Source organism: Chrysochloris asiatica, unplaced genomic scaffold, assembly GCF_000296735.1.
Source record: "Chrysochloris asiatica unplaced genomic scaffold, ChrAsi1.0 scaffold00012, whole genome shotgun sequence".
Lineage (NCBI taxonomy): Eukaryota > Metazoa > Chordata > Mammalia > Afrosoricida > Chrysochloridae > Chrysochloris > Chrysochloris asiatica.
Genome location: NW_006408530.1, coordinates 28,916,216 through 28,930,574, shown reverse-complemented (window position 1 = coordinate 28,930,574; position 14,359 = coordinate 28,916,216). Strand labels below are relative to the sequence as shown.

At 38.9% G+C, this 14,359-nt stretch overlaps 1 protein-coding gene across 1 annotated transcript in view; it reads left to right on the top strand.

Annotated features, from left to right (window-relative positions):
* The window catches only part of THSD7B (thrombospondin, type I, domain containing 7B), a 904,077-nt gene that overhangs the window by 569,331 nt on the left and 320,387 nt on the right, over nt 1-14,359 (top strand). The window lies entirely within an intron of this gene.

Below are 14,359 nucleotides of genomic sequence, written 5' to 3'. Positions count from 1 at the left end.
AAGTTTGTGGTTCAGTACATTAACAGTGGGTCCAAGAAGGTCAATGTATTGACAATTGACAAAGGTATTTTTGTGTGTATGTATATATATTTGGAGGTGGGGCTGGGTCTTCTAATAAGGCATGTTTGTGATCACCCTTGGAGTTGATATTATTGCCCATTGATGTATGTCACCATTGTTACCGATTTCATCTCTGAAAAGACTTTTTCTCTGCAGTTAACTTAGTCTGTCCTTTTTAAACCAAATAATGAAAATAACCATTATTTGTTTGGCTATTGCCATATTAAAAACAAACTATGAGGATCCCCACTCCACTTTACAGAGGAAGGACTTTAACTTAGGGGTGAACAAACTTTACCAGTGCCATCCCTGTGATTTGTATAAGAAGTTATGAGTCATTCAAGTCTGGAGAGAAACACTCCCTTGTCAATTAAGAAAATCATATAACCTCTCAGAATCTCAATTTCATAATCTGTCAAATGGATGTAACAATGACAACTACTTCATAAACCTATCATAAGTATTAAGATCAAATTCACTAGGTGCTCCTTGGAAACCCTATAGAGGGTCGCTATTGGTTTGAACTGATTAGATGATACTTCACAACAACAAATTGCCTTACATGCCTAATTATGCTGATTGATTTCCTTCTTATATTTAAATACTGGAGCAGTTGGAGTCTGATATTTTATAATGATTCAGCTGAGATGCCTAGTAACATTACTGACATTGCCTCTTGCATGGAAAGTCAGTTCTGTGTCATTTCTAAGCATCTTACTTGGAATGGCATGTTATTTTCAATGGTAGAAACAAATAGAACTTTTTACATATTTGTATCTCTAAAATCCCACGGATCTATGGTTATTTGACATTTTAAAATGTAAACTTCTTTATTAAGCAACATAGGAATGCACACAGATATTTAAGGGTACAGTTCAATTAATTTTCACTAAGTGAATTTTCCCCATCAGTCACATCCCAGGTCAAGCTACCACCTAAACTTCATTACTATTCAAGCTTCTAACATCATATTCAGCAAAGCAATCCATTTCCCTCGAGTCTAGTGTGACTCAGCAGCAGGATATGCATGAGCCAATTGCTGCTGTGCCAATCCATGTTTTGGGGGTCTTCCTCTCTTTCACTGACTCTCCACCTTATCTAGCTGATAAATTCTGGTCTCCAGGAATTGGTCCCTCCTGATAACATGACAGAAGTATGAAATACAAAGTCTCACCATCCAATATTCTAAGGAGCACTCCAGCTGTCCTTCTTCCAACACAGACCTGTTTGTTCTGATTGTAATCCATGGTACCTTCAGTATTCTTCTCCAACACCACAACTGAAATGCAACAATTCTTTCATGGTCATCCTTACTGATTGTCCAACTTTTACATGCATATGAGGTACACCTTAGTTCTCAAACTTATATCTTTACTCCTGAACACTTTAAAGAGGCCTTTTGCAGCAGATTTGCCTAATGAAATATGTCATTTAATTTTTTGGTTGCTGCTTGCATGAATGTTGATAGTGAATCCAAGCAAAATGAAGACTTTGACAATTTCAGGCTTTTCTCCATTAAATATTATTGGTCCAGCTATTAGGATTTTCATATTCTTTACCTTGAGTTGTAACTCATACTGAAGGCTGTTGTCTTTGATCTTCATCAGTAAATTTTTTAAGTCAACTTTGCTTTTATCGAGCAAGAATTTATCATTTGCATATTGTGAGTTGTTGATGGGTCTTTCACCAATCCTAATTCCATATTCGTCTTCATATAATCTACCTACTCAGATTATTTGCTCAGCATACAGATTGAATAAGTATGGTGAAACAATACAACCCTGAAATACACCTTTCCTGATTTTAAACCATTCAGAATCCCCTTGTTCTAACTTCCTCATGGTCCATGTATAGGCTTTTGATGAGCACAATTATGTTCTGGAATACCCACTCTTCACAGTCTTATCCATATTTTGTCAGCATCCACAAGGTCAAAAGCCTTTGCATAGTCAATAAAGCACAAGTAAACATCTTTCTGGTATTCTCTGCCTTCAGTCAAGATCTACGTACTGCATTTTAGTCATTAGTTCTTGTTGATCAGTCAGTCCTGATAACAAATATTCACTATTGTACCACAAGGCTCTTATCCCTATCTCCTTTCTTTAGCCCTGTCCCAACAGATTGGAAACCATTCAGTGGAGATTCTACCTTCCCCCACCCCATCTGGAACTGGCTCCCTCTTGAAAGCTTGTAAGACAGTCACTTCTTGCCTTTGTAGCCTCCCTCCCCCCCATTTTGGGTAGCCAATGTCTAAGTTGCCCATCCTTGTCAACACTGTGTTCCAAGGAGGTGGGAGTGATCCTCGATGTAAAGATTTGTTCACTTTTTTTGAGCTACTACATCCATAAGTATAGATAAAGTTCATCAAATTGTAGTGGGTTACTCTTTTTTTTTTCCTCTTCTTTCTTCTTCTAGTCGAGTTCTGATCATCCAGCCATTGAAACCAGGTCAAGTGGGTACTATCTGCAAGTATGGGTGTTCTTGTGCATCTCCCCTCACTTCATATCAGCTGGATGCTTCACTTTCTGCTCTAGTCCTCTGTGGCCATGTCACTGTCTTTGGGCCCAGGAGTCCCTGGGTCTTGCCATACTGCTGGCCAACCAGGTCTCCACCCAGGTTCACAGGAGTCTATTGAATGTGATTGTACTTAGCTCCCAACTTCATTGCTGTTTTTCACCACCTCTTGCTTGTTCTTGTAGTATTCCATCAGACTGCTGTTACTGTTTTGATTTTTCCTGCTGGTCTTTCTTTCACGAAGTATCTTCTGTTCATTTAGTTGCTCCAGGATGGTCTACTTGTCCTTTCAAGTGGAAATTTCCCACCTCAAACAATTCTGAATAGGGTTCAGGATTCCAACTATAGTCTTACGCAATGCGAAGTCTCCACAGGAAGCCTCTTTCACTGGGCAACTTCAAGCCCCTTTAAAGTATTCCAATCAGGTATAGGGTGAAGATGGACTTACAAGCTTTCTATTGTGATGTTTCTGGCTATTCCTTTCTCTCCCCCTCAAGTGTCTATTTTACAATGGCAGGCAAGGGAAACCAAAATGCAAAAGACAGCCAAGTATCTTAACATTATTCTCTTCTTTTACCCATTCAAACCATGCCTCAATCCCTGTATCCCAGAGCCCTGTTGTTCCAAGGTTGTCTTGCACATGCTTTTTGGTACACATATGCATGCATTTCTGTCGAGTGCATATCTAAGTATAGAATTTCTAGGTCATAAGACATTAATATATTTCGCTTCAGTAAATAATTGGCATTTTATTTTCTCTTGTAATTTGTCAGCGGTTGTCTTGAATATAGATAGTAACTCTCTGAAGCCACGAAAAGAGATATGAAATTATATGGGTGCATTGATTATTTATCTCAACACTTTTCTTGTTAAGTCATATCAGTCACTCATGCCTACTCCTGTCATACTTTTCTGCCCACACACAAAATAGTATATGATGAGCACTACCTTCTCTCTTGACTCTGCTCATCAATCTCCAACCTTTCTGTCTCTAACCTTTAATCTCCTTCTCTCCCTTCCAATCTATTCTTAACACAGCACCCTCAGTGAACTTTCTAAACCACAAATCTGAAAGTGCTTAATTTTTTCCATGGTTCTGTTACTCTTTGGATAAGTACAAACTATGTGATATAGTTTACAAACTGTTTTGTGATCTGTAGCCTATTTGTCTTTCTAACCACACTTATCTGAACTTATAGCCATGCTGAAATCATCAGGGTCCTCTAGCTAGGGATGCTAGCTGCTGATAAGTCAGAAGAAGTTGCTATTTACCATTCCCCGAAAAGCCCTCATATAGACTTTCTCATAGAGGGTGACAGTTTCACATTCTAAGACTGATAAGATTCATCAGTTGATTCAAGATTAGTAATATATCATAGTTTTTCAGTGGGGAGGGTTGTTTGTTTGTTTGTTTAAATAAAAAATCCTACTCTATTTACTTTAGAAGTCACCAGACTTTCTTTAATGAAGTAAGATTGTTGCCCTTTCTCTGGGAGCTGCTTATCAATTTTTTTCTACATTGAATTAAAATCATACCCCACTGCCATTTAAATATAGATTGCTCAAAGCAGATTTGTGGTCTTTGCTCTCTTCCCTGGAAAGAACTCACATAGATGACAAGATAGAATATAATGTACTTAATCATTAATGCTGAAAGCAAGAATGGGAACAATTGCAAAATCTGCATCCAAAAAATGTTCCCCTAAACAGCAGAAGGGCTGCCAAAAGCCCCCTCTGATAGGCAGGAACCTTGTCACACCCAGAACTAAACGGGGAGGAATTTGAGTAGTGATGGTGGGGAAGGTCTTTGGATTGAACTCACTCTCCAGCATGTCACTTAGGAGGCTGGCAGGAACCATGTATATAAATCAGAGTGGCAACTTTACACAGCATGAACTTGCTGCTCTTTATTGTTTCAGGAACAAGGGAGCATAGCTGCATTAAAGACATAGTTGATCCAGAATTTTATATTATGTTCATTTAAAAGACTATTTGATTGTTGCATGAGTGCACTTTTATAAGAAGTCTGCTTTTGGTAGGAATCCTGGTATAGCACTGTACGATAAAGCTCTAGACCACAAGGTCAGTTTGAACTTCAAGGTTGGCAGTTCAAACCCACCAGTCGCACCTCAGAAATGGGTTGCTATGAGTCGGAACCAATTTATGGCACTTAACAATAACAAATTTTGTAATTTCAAGTCTGTGCTCAAATTCATCTGTTCAATGTGTCCTAATAGTACAAACTGCCACCACCTCCTCTTCATCACCCTTAGTAAGTTTTTTTGTGTGTGTGTGTTGCAGCTGTTGCTATTGTTAAGTGCCATGGAGATGGTTCAAATTAATAGCGACTCTGTATGGGGTTTCCAAAGGAGCGCTGGTAGCGTAGTGGTTACGAATCGGGCTGCTAATCTCAAGGTTAGCAGTTACAAATTACCAGCTCGTCCGTGGGAGAAAGATGAGGCTTTCTGCTCCCGTAAAGATTTACAGCCTCAGAAACCCTGTACAGAGTCGCTATGAGTCAGAACTCCACGGCACATAACAACAACAATACGAGGTTACCGAGGAACGGCTGGTGAGCTTGAAGCACCGACATTGCGTTCAAACCGACGTTGGAATCAAGTTCATTAACGCACCGCGCCACACTTGGACTCTGTTTTCTGCGTGGCCTCCTCATTTATTTGTAATTTCTGCTAAAACCCCACCCCCAAAACAGACCCCGATGAGCACACTGAAAGCAGATACCAGAGTCTTCATAGATTGTATTCTTCTAGAAACAAGAGTGAGAGACTGGATTCAGGAAGAATCATTTTTCAAGTGAAGTGAATGCTGTTATGGACGTGAAAGAAGCAGTAGGAAAAGTTAGCAACCAATAAAAGGTGTGTGGTTAAGCCAGTTCCTTAAACAGTAGTGACTGAAGCTTGAGTCCACGGGAAATTCAGGTAGACTGTAAGACACGTGCCTGAGATTTCTTCTACCTAAAGGATCATGGAGCTGGGATAGTTATAGGGAAATTTCAGAGAGGCACTGATTGAGGGAATGTTAAGTCTACAAACTTGGACTAAGCATGAATAGACTAGAGGAAGACTGTTCTGGGGGAAAAAAGTTCCTAAGCACAAAAAGAGAGACAATGGCTTTAGAAGTTGACCAGAGCATTTTTTATTGGTTATAATGTTTTATTGGGTATAAGTCTGGAGTCCCGGTGTGGCGCTGTGGGTTAATGAGCTAGACTGCAAAGTCAGTTTGAACTGCAATGTTGGTGGTTCAAGCTCACTAGTCGCTCCTTGGAAACCCTTCTAGAGGGTCTCTATGGGTCGGAACCGACTCGACAGCATTTAGCAACAACAACAAATGTAAAGTCTATGCTATTCCTGTCGTAGACAGAGGTGTAATTTCTCCCAATTAAAATATTTTTTTTCTGCAGTGCATTGGTCATCTGGAATCGTATTGTCAATAGTTCACATTTAAAATCATAGGTCTGGTCTTCCTTGAAACAGATTACATATCTTCCATGAATGATGGACTGACAAAAGCTATACAAAAGAGTAAATTTGGCAGCAGAGACCAAACCATACACAAATAATGACAGAAATAAGATCATACAAAGGACCTCAGAGCAACCAAATATATATTCCATATTGTATTCCTTTCTCTATGACAGCGCCATTTTGCTTACATGGAACTAGGTGTGAGTCAAGAGGCAAAGCAGGTGGGGCTTGGTGTGTGAGACTTTAGATGATGTTCCCTATGCATAAACTAAATAGTATCTGGCTGAACATGACTGAGAAGTTCAAGGAAAACTGAATACTAGGAAAACAGACATTTCAAGTTAGAAAGGATCCTAAAAATATTTAAACTACTAGTTTTCAATTGTAGTTGCACATTTGTTTTACTTTAGAAACTTTACATGCCTAGGCCCTGCCCCAGATCAACTAAATCAGAAATTTTGGTGGTGGTATTCAACTATCCATATTAAAAAACCAAACCAACCAACAAAAAAACCCCGTCTAGTGACTCAAATAAACATCCAAGTTTAAGAACTTCTGTCTAATTATCTAATGCAATACTACCATCCTACAAGTAAACTAACTGGGACTCAGGGAAGTGACTCAATACCTAATTACAATTAAAATCAGGGTCCCAATTTTCAGCCCATTGTTGTTTCTAAGACACTACGTTACTTCCTTCTCTGAATATGTCTTTCATACACAGAACTAAAATGCAATTCGGAATATCAGTGACATTGATTGGGACTACATATTCATGGTTTTCAAAGGCAAACGAATAAGGAAACACTTTGACTTTATCCTGCAGTGTTTCCTTCTGTCAATAAGTCTCTTTGAATTACTAAAGGCAAGTTACCTATAAATTGAGCAGGTGGTATATTTTTGGTGATGCTTTGACAGAATCTGTGGCTCCAACAACTGCCTTTTCCTCAAGCAAGGAGGGATCTATATGGTGATTTGTGTATATGCCCCTGAAGATGTGGAAAAAAAAAAAAAAAAAAAAAGGTTATTCAATTATTCTATTGTTTGGGGTGATATGCTGTGTTCATAGATATATTTGTCTTTATATTATTTAACAAATACTGACTGTGTATCCTCATGCTATATAATCTTGGAGGATGGGGCAAAACATATAGAAGTGAAATACAGATGAGTAAAATGAGGTATTTGATGGGAACATAGAATTTTTAGCAATAACTTGTTAATGAGCTTTCAAAAATTGATAAAAATAGCAATTAAATAAACTTCAAGGTAATAGTGAATATGCATTTTGGAATGCATGTTGAGGAGTAAACCAAAATGACCATTATATAGTTTTAATTTCACTTACATTTTGACAAATAGTGTCAAGACTATAGTTTTCAGTAGCATTTTGAACAATGCATTACAATTGTTGTTGTTGTTATGTGCGTGGAGTTGGTTCCTACTCATAGCAACCCTGTACAGGGTTTCCGAGGCTGTAAATCTTTACGGGAGCAGACCGCCTCATCTTTCTCCCACGGAACCACTAGTAGTTTCGAACTGCTGACCTTGCGACTCACAGCCCAATTCATAACCACTATGCTACCAGAGCTCCTTTCCTGTTTATAATGGAATATCAGAAGTCTTTTCTGTTAGGAAAGAAACACAAAAGTCTACTTTTTTCCCTATGAATAGATAAGTTGCATTGGCCAGTACTCTTTTGTGATACCTGTTTTTTGTCAAGGTCATAAAAACTTTACCATACCTCACTCCATATGATAAATAAGCAGACTCATATGAGAAAAGTAATATAAACATGCACCAAGCTGCTCATTCTTTCTCCACCCTGCGCTTTGTAGCACATATAACTCTTCCTCCAATTACTCACCAGTGATTTCAAGATATAATTGAGTTATATATGTATGAATAAGGACTCTTATTCATCATCAGTAAAAGAAGACAAGTGTCCTATTTTCCTGTTGTCTTAGACTGGGTTTTCTGGAGGAGCAAAATCAATGAAGAGTATATATACTCATATATAGAGAAAATTTTATTTCAAGGAAATGGCTCACATAGTGTAGAGGCTGGAAAGTTTCAATTCTATAGGCCAGGTGTCAAGGTGGAGCCTTCTTCTGACTCACATGATTTCAGAGACTGATAAACCCCAAATCAACAGGTCAGTTAGTAAACTGCTGACTCACAGAAGCTGATGTATCCCAAATCCAAAGATCAGACAATGGTGTCTGGCTCACATTCCAAGAACTTGAGTTCAGCAAATTATGACTCAGATGGAGGGTAAAAAAAAAGTTAAAAATAAAAAGGAGGGTGATTATATAATAGATATTATTATCTCATATAATATATAATATTATCTATAATCTGAGGATAATATCAATATCTGAGAATCATGGCCTAGCCAAGTTAACACATAACCTTATCCATCTTAGTTTACCCCTTGTCTACGTATGTCCCCTGAACACATTTCCTTAAAACATATATAATCTCTAAATAAAGGCAATTATAAAATTATACTTGTACTAAAGATTAACAAGCATATAATCAAAAACCACACTAGTCCTGTTTACATCTTGCATTTTATAATAAATAATGGAATAAGGGAAGTGAAGAAAACAAAAACACTTGCTATATATACAAGAAGTCTTAACCCCCCCTGTATATTCACAAACATACATGCACAACAACAAAAAAGGAAGAAATGCTAAAATCAATCATAGTCTCATTTCTTCAACCGATCATATATCCATAGCAAGTACCGTAGCTAGTCATGGTTCTTTGCCTGATGGGATGACTAAACTTGCATTCCAGTAAGGTCTAAGCCATTGTCATGTCAGAATTGGATTGCTGTAGTTTTCTACTGACTTTAATCACAGGGCATGGACATCTTAAAGCATCCCTTTATTCTAAGCATACTCTTCTTTACCACTATTAAGTAATAGCAATGAAATTCCACCTAGGTAATAAAGATCATTCATACTAGCTAATACAATAATTCTCTTCTTTGCCTCCTAATCCAGAGAAGCCCAAAGTGGTCTTAACTTCCAGTTCAATAGTTGCAGTGTTGTGTCTCCTAGTGGGAGAATTCCTCTCTTTGAAACTAATACCTCTAGACCCACAGATCATAGAGTTGTGGGAACAAGAAGCAAAAATTTTGTGAGTGGGTCATTAAGGGTAATGTAAGTGCTTACTCCCATTGACACCCATTGAATCCTGGACCCAAGAATCCTGGAGAGAAACACATCATATATTAAATAATGTTTGAGAGAATATATAGCCTCCCGGAGAACATTGTTCTAACTCTGCAATGTATTATCACCTAGCTAGCACTGCAACTGCATGTTTAGAAGGCCATTCCACCATTCTATCAAACCAGCTACTTCAGGATAATGAAGGACATGGTAAGACTAGTGAATTCCACAAGCATGGATCCATTGCCACACTTCATTTTCTGTGAAGTGGATTCCTTGATCCAAGGCAATGTTGCGTGAGATACCATGACAGTAGGTAAGGCATTTGTAAGTCCTAGACTGGTAGTTTGACACTTTGCTCATTGAGTGCAAAGAAGGCAGATCAATACCAGAGTGTCTATCTGACCAAGAACAAAATTCCTCTCTTTCCTTGTGGAGAATAGCCTGATACAGTCAGCCTACAAGCAGGTTGCTGGCTAACCTCCCCCAGGAATGTTGCCATATCACAGGCTCTGTTGCTGGCAGATTAGACACTCAGCAGTGGCTGTAGCTAAGTTAGGAATTTCATGTTGCTGAGCCTATGAATAACCTCTGCCCCTGCCACCATGGCTACTTTGTTCATGTGCCAACTGGGCAATGACAGTAGTAGCTAGAGAAAGTGGAAGATTATATCCACAGAATATGTCATCCTATCTTATTGATTGTTAAAACCTCCTCTTTTGAGGTCACCTTTTTGTGACAGTTCACATGGGACACAAATATCTTACTTTCTTTGACCTCTTCAGAGATGTCTGTCTACATGGCTCTACTCAATACTTCCTTGTCATCAGTTTACTACACATGCTTCTTCCAAGTTCCTGATCATCCAGCCAAACCATGGTGATAGCCTGTGAGTCAGTATACAGTCATACATCTGGTCATCTCTCATTTCAACTAAAATGAACAACCAAGTGCACTGCTTGAAGTTCTGCCTATTGATGACCCATTATTATTTATTGTTCAGACTACCAAGGCCCTTTAAGCCAAACAAATTTCTCGAAAGGAAAGTAGTTCTCTCAGACAATGACAAATCTTGGTTCCAAAATCTTAAGGGTATTTTCTGTGATTCACCAATAAGGGACTGAACTAATTGACTTCTATACACCCCTACATTGACTGGTTGTTGTTGTTGTTAAGTACCGTGAAGTCGGTTCCGACTCATAGTGACCCTGCACAGAGTTCCTGAAGCTGTAAATCTTTATGGGAGCCGAATGCCTCATCTTTCTCCAACGGAACTGCTGACCTTGTGGTTGGCAGCCCAACTCGTAACCACTATGCTACCAGAGCTCCTTACACCGTAATGTTTTGAGTCTCCTGGAATTCATGTCAGTTCAGAGAGTATTTAATAATTCCCTGAAAGTCTGATTGTTTCCCTATCCCAATTAACAGTCATTCTCGTAAAAGAGGAAGGCCGGGAGAAAAAGTAATAGTATAAATTTGGGGGAGTGCAGTAAGGGCCTTCTCAAGGGAACATGACTTCCCCTTCATTACAGGAGTTTTGTGCCTATAAACTGACTCAAGTCTGAGATTTTTGTGGGGTCAAAACTCTCTATTCTAGTAGTCTTACTAGACTCGCTGCTAGACTCACATGACCTAGAATTCTGCTGCTTGAATAGGTCAAGTAAATATATAATAGAATTTCTATATATTTCACTCCTAGAAACACTCTAAGTAGCCAACATCACAAGTCCATAGCAGTTAGCCTATTCTGATTATTACTTTGACTCCACTGACCATTATGGTAATCACACCCACCTTGTCTTTCCCAATTTAGTACTGCCACTTGGCCCCTACCACCACAGGAACCAAATTGGCCTATTCTACTTAGTTGTCTTAATTTAGTTAGGGCAGTTCTCACTGTCAAGTTTGATTTGCATAAAATTGCAATCACAGCATTCTTCAAGGATGCTCATGTTTCCTTCACAAATTTATCCCTTACACTCCATGAATGGGTCTGTGGTTTCAACTTGATAAATCCACTCTAACATGCCAATTTTCCTATGTCTCTGAGTCTCTTCTTTTGCAATATACCAAGGCGAGTCTGGCATTTCAGCCTAATTTAGAGTTAGTTACCACTTTAGACAGAGTCTGCTGTAGGATAAGCACTGTACTGCTAAACATAAGGTCATTGGTTCAAGTCTACTAGCCATTCCTTGGGAATCCTATGCAGGGTTGCTATGAATCAGAACTGACTCTGTGACATTTAATAACAATAAAAACAACCACTTGGTATATGTTTCAGCCAACCAACCAAATAAAAGTTTTGGGGGCATTGCAAGTTGAAACTTACAGCCAGTGTATACAGTGTTTGAGCTGTGACGCTAAAGTTCCTTCTTGCATTATTCTGTGTAGCAAAAATGGGACCGACCAACCAGTTTCCTTTTACTTCTCATTCTGACAAAATTGTAGAAATGTATCAAATAGTCAATAATTTAGTCTTTTTTCTCAAAAACATTTGATGCATTAGTAGTAATATTTTGCATATTTCTATTGCTACTGCATGTCAGGGGTTAGCAATGCCCTCTTGACTATAGGAGGCAGTCATCATGCCTTTAGGACTAGCCAGAATAGAGAACCAATTAAGAAAATCCATACTTATGATTTTGTTTCTCTAGAACCAATATTAAATGTAACAAGGATTGCTAGAAAAACAAACAAATCTGTGTTGGAATAAGTACAGCCAGAATGCTCCTTAGAAGCCAGGATGGTGAGATTTCATCTCTTATACTTTGGACATGTTATTGTCAGGTACCCTCGGATACCCTGTACAGGGTCGCTATGGGTCGGAACCGACTCGACGGCACTTAACAACAACAACCAGTCCCTGCAGAAGGACATCAGCAAACAAGAGGAAGACCCCCAAGGAAATGGATTGCCACAGTAGGAGCAGCAATGAGCTCAGGCTTAAAGATTGTGAGGATGGCTGATGCAGGATCAGGAAGTGCTTTGTTCTGTTGTGCATAGGTTGCTATGAATCGGAACTGACTCAATGGCACGTAACAGCAACAAGAACCACTCATAGCACTAAATGTTTCCTTTCTCTATGACAAGGATGGAGAATCTTTCAGCCCACAGGCTGTATAAAACTTGTGAAATCATTTGGTCTGGTCCTACCAAGGCAGCCAGCAGTTCCAGTCGTCACATTATTGTTGTTGTTAAGTGCCATTGAGTTGATTCCAACACATAGGAACCCTATATAGGGTTTCCAAGGAGCAGCTGCTGGGCTTGAACTGCAGATCTTGTAATCCACAGTCCAGTGCTGATCCTAGAACGCCACACCAGGAGCCATCACATTAGGGATGACTTGATTGTTTGCACAAATATAACAGGCTAATGTTTAAGTTAATACGTTTGTATTGCCCATGAATGTTGTCATAAATATGAATAGAAAAAGGTTTCCCCACTCCTGCTCTACAGGAACAAAATCAGTGAAGTGTATACATGTCATTGTTGTTAATATAAGCGTTGTTAAGTGTTTAAGTGTTAAGTGCTGTCAAGTTAGTTCTGACTCATAACAACCTTATATAGGCTTTTTGATGAGTGGCTGGTGAGTGGAACTGCTTACCTTGTGGTTAACAGTCCAGTGCTTATCCTAAAGCTCCATACTAAGACTCATATACACAGGGGGGAATTTTAAAAAGTTTGTGGAAAACGGGATTAAAGATAATGGAATCTTTCCATGAAAATTGTGAAGCCCCCTTTTATATAAGTGTATACACAGAGAGATTTATTTCAAGAAAATGTCTACAGTTGTTGTTGTGGTGGTGGTGTGCCGTGGAGTCGGTTCCGACCCATAGCGACCCTGTACAGGATTTCTGAGGCTGTAAATCTTTATGGGAGCAGAAAGCCTCATCTTTCTCCTGTGGAACAGCTGGTAGTTTCAAACTGCTGACCTTGAGGTTAGCAGTCCAATTCATAACCACTACAATGCCAGAGCTCCTTTGGGGGCTGGCAAATCCCTAATCAATGAGTAAGGTGAAAGGCTGGAGGCTTCTCCTGACTCATAGGGTTGAAGGAACTGACAAATCCCAAAATTGGCAGGTAAACTCTTAAGCTGTTGTCTCACAGGAGCTAACCCTCGATTCTGTAGGTCCGACAGCTGGCCCCTGGTTCACATGCCAAGAACCAGAGGTCAGCAAATCCTGACTCAGATGCAGGATCTAGAGAGGGTGAGCTGTGCCAAAACAATTATATCTATTGATGCAGGACACATCACCAAGAAAACTCCTCTTCCAAATGATTGGCTACTTAACATTAAATCACAGACTCAACGATGATTACATCACAGCTGCCAAACCACTGAGAATCATGGCCTAGACAGGTGACATGTAAACGTAACCACCACACCTGGATTCCTCCTGAACATTTCAATCCAATTTCAACCTTCTATAGACTGTCTAACATTGCAACACCATTTGGTAGTACAAGTAACATAGGCAGGCAGTAAGGATAAATAAAACTGCATGTCTTTTTGTATAAAAATGAAATCCAAAACCATATTTATAAAAATAAATTCCATGGAAAACTGTTCATATAAGGAGATTTGTAATATATTTTAGAAATGACTTTTTAAAGTTAAAAAGCTCCTGAGGGATGATACATGTTGCTTCCGTGGCTTTAAATCTTTGTGTGAGTAGAAAGTCTCATCTTTCTCCCTTGGAATGGCTGTTGGGTTTGAACAGCTAGCCTTGTAGGGACCAGTCCAGTGCTTATCCTACAGGTAGGAGTGGAATCTTAGAAAATGCAAAGCAATAATACATCAACCACTTAGAGCTTGATTTAACATGTACATTCTCACGTAGTTATTTGCTAATATTCTCTTTTTGCATATGTCTGACCTGGTTCATTCTCTTGATATCAACCTGATAAAAGGCAGGTGTCTTATGTTCTGTTGCTAATATCATTCTGCCATAGAATGAGCACTCACAATCACAATGTTTAAAGTTTATGTACCCTTCTAACAATAGCAAAAAAATCAAATGGATTTGTTTTTCATGGGTATACTTTTGACATAGTGGAAGTGTTGTATAACTTGCTCATTAGAGAAACTTTTGAATCATTAGAGAATGGTGTGAG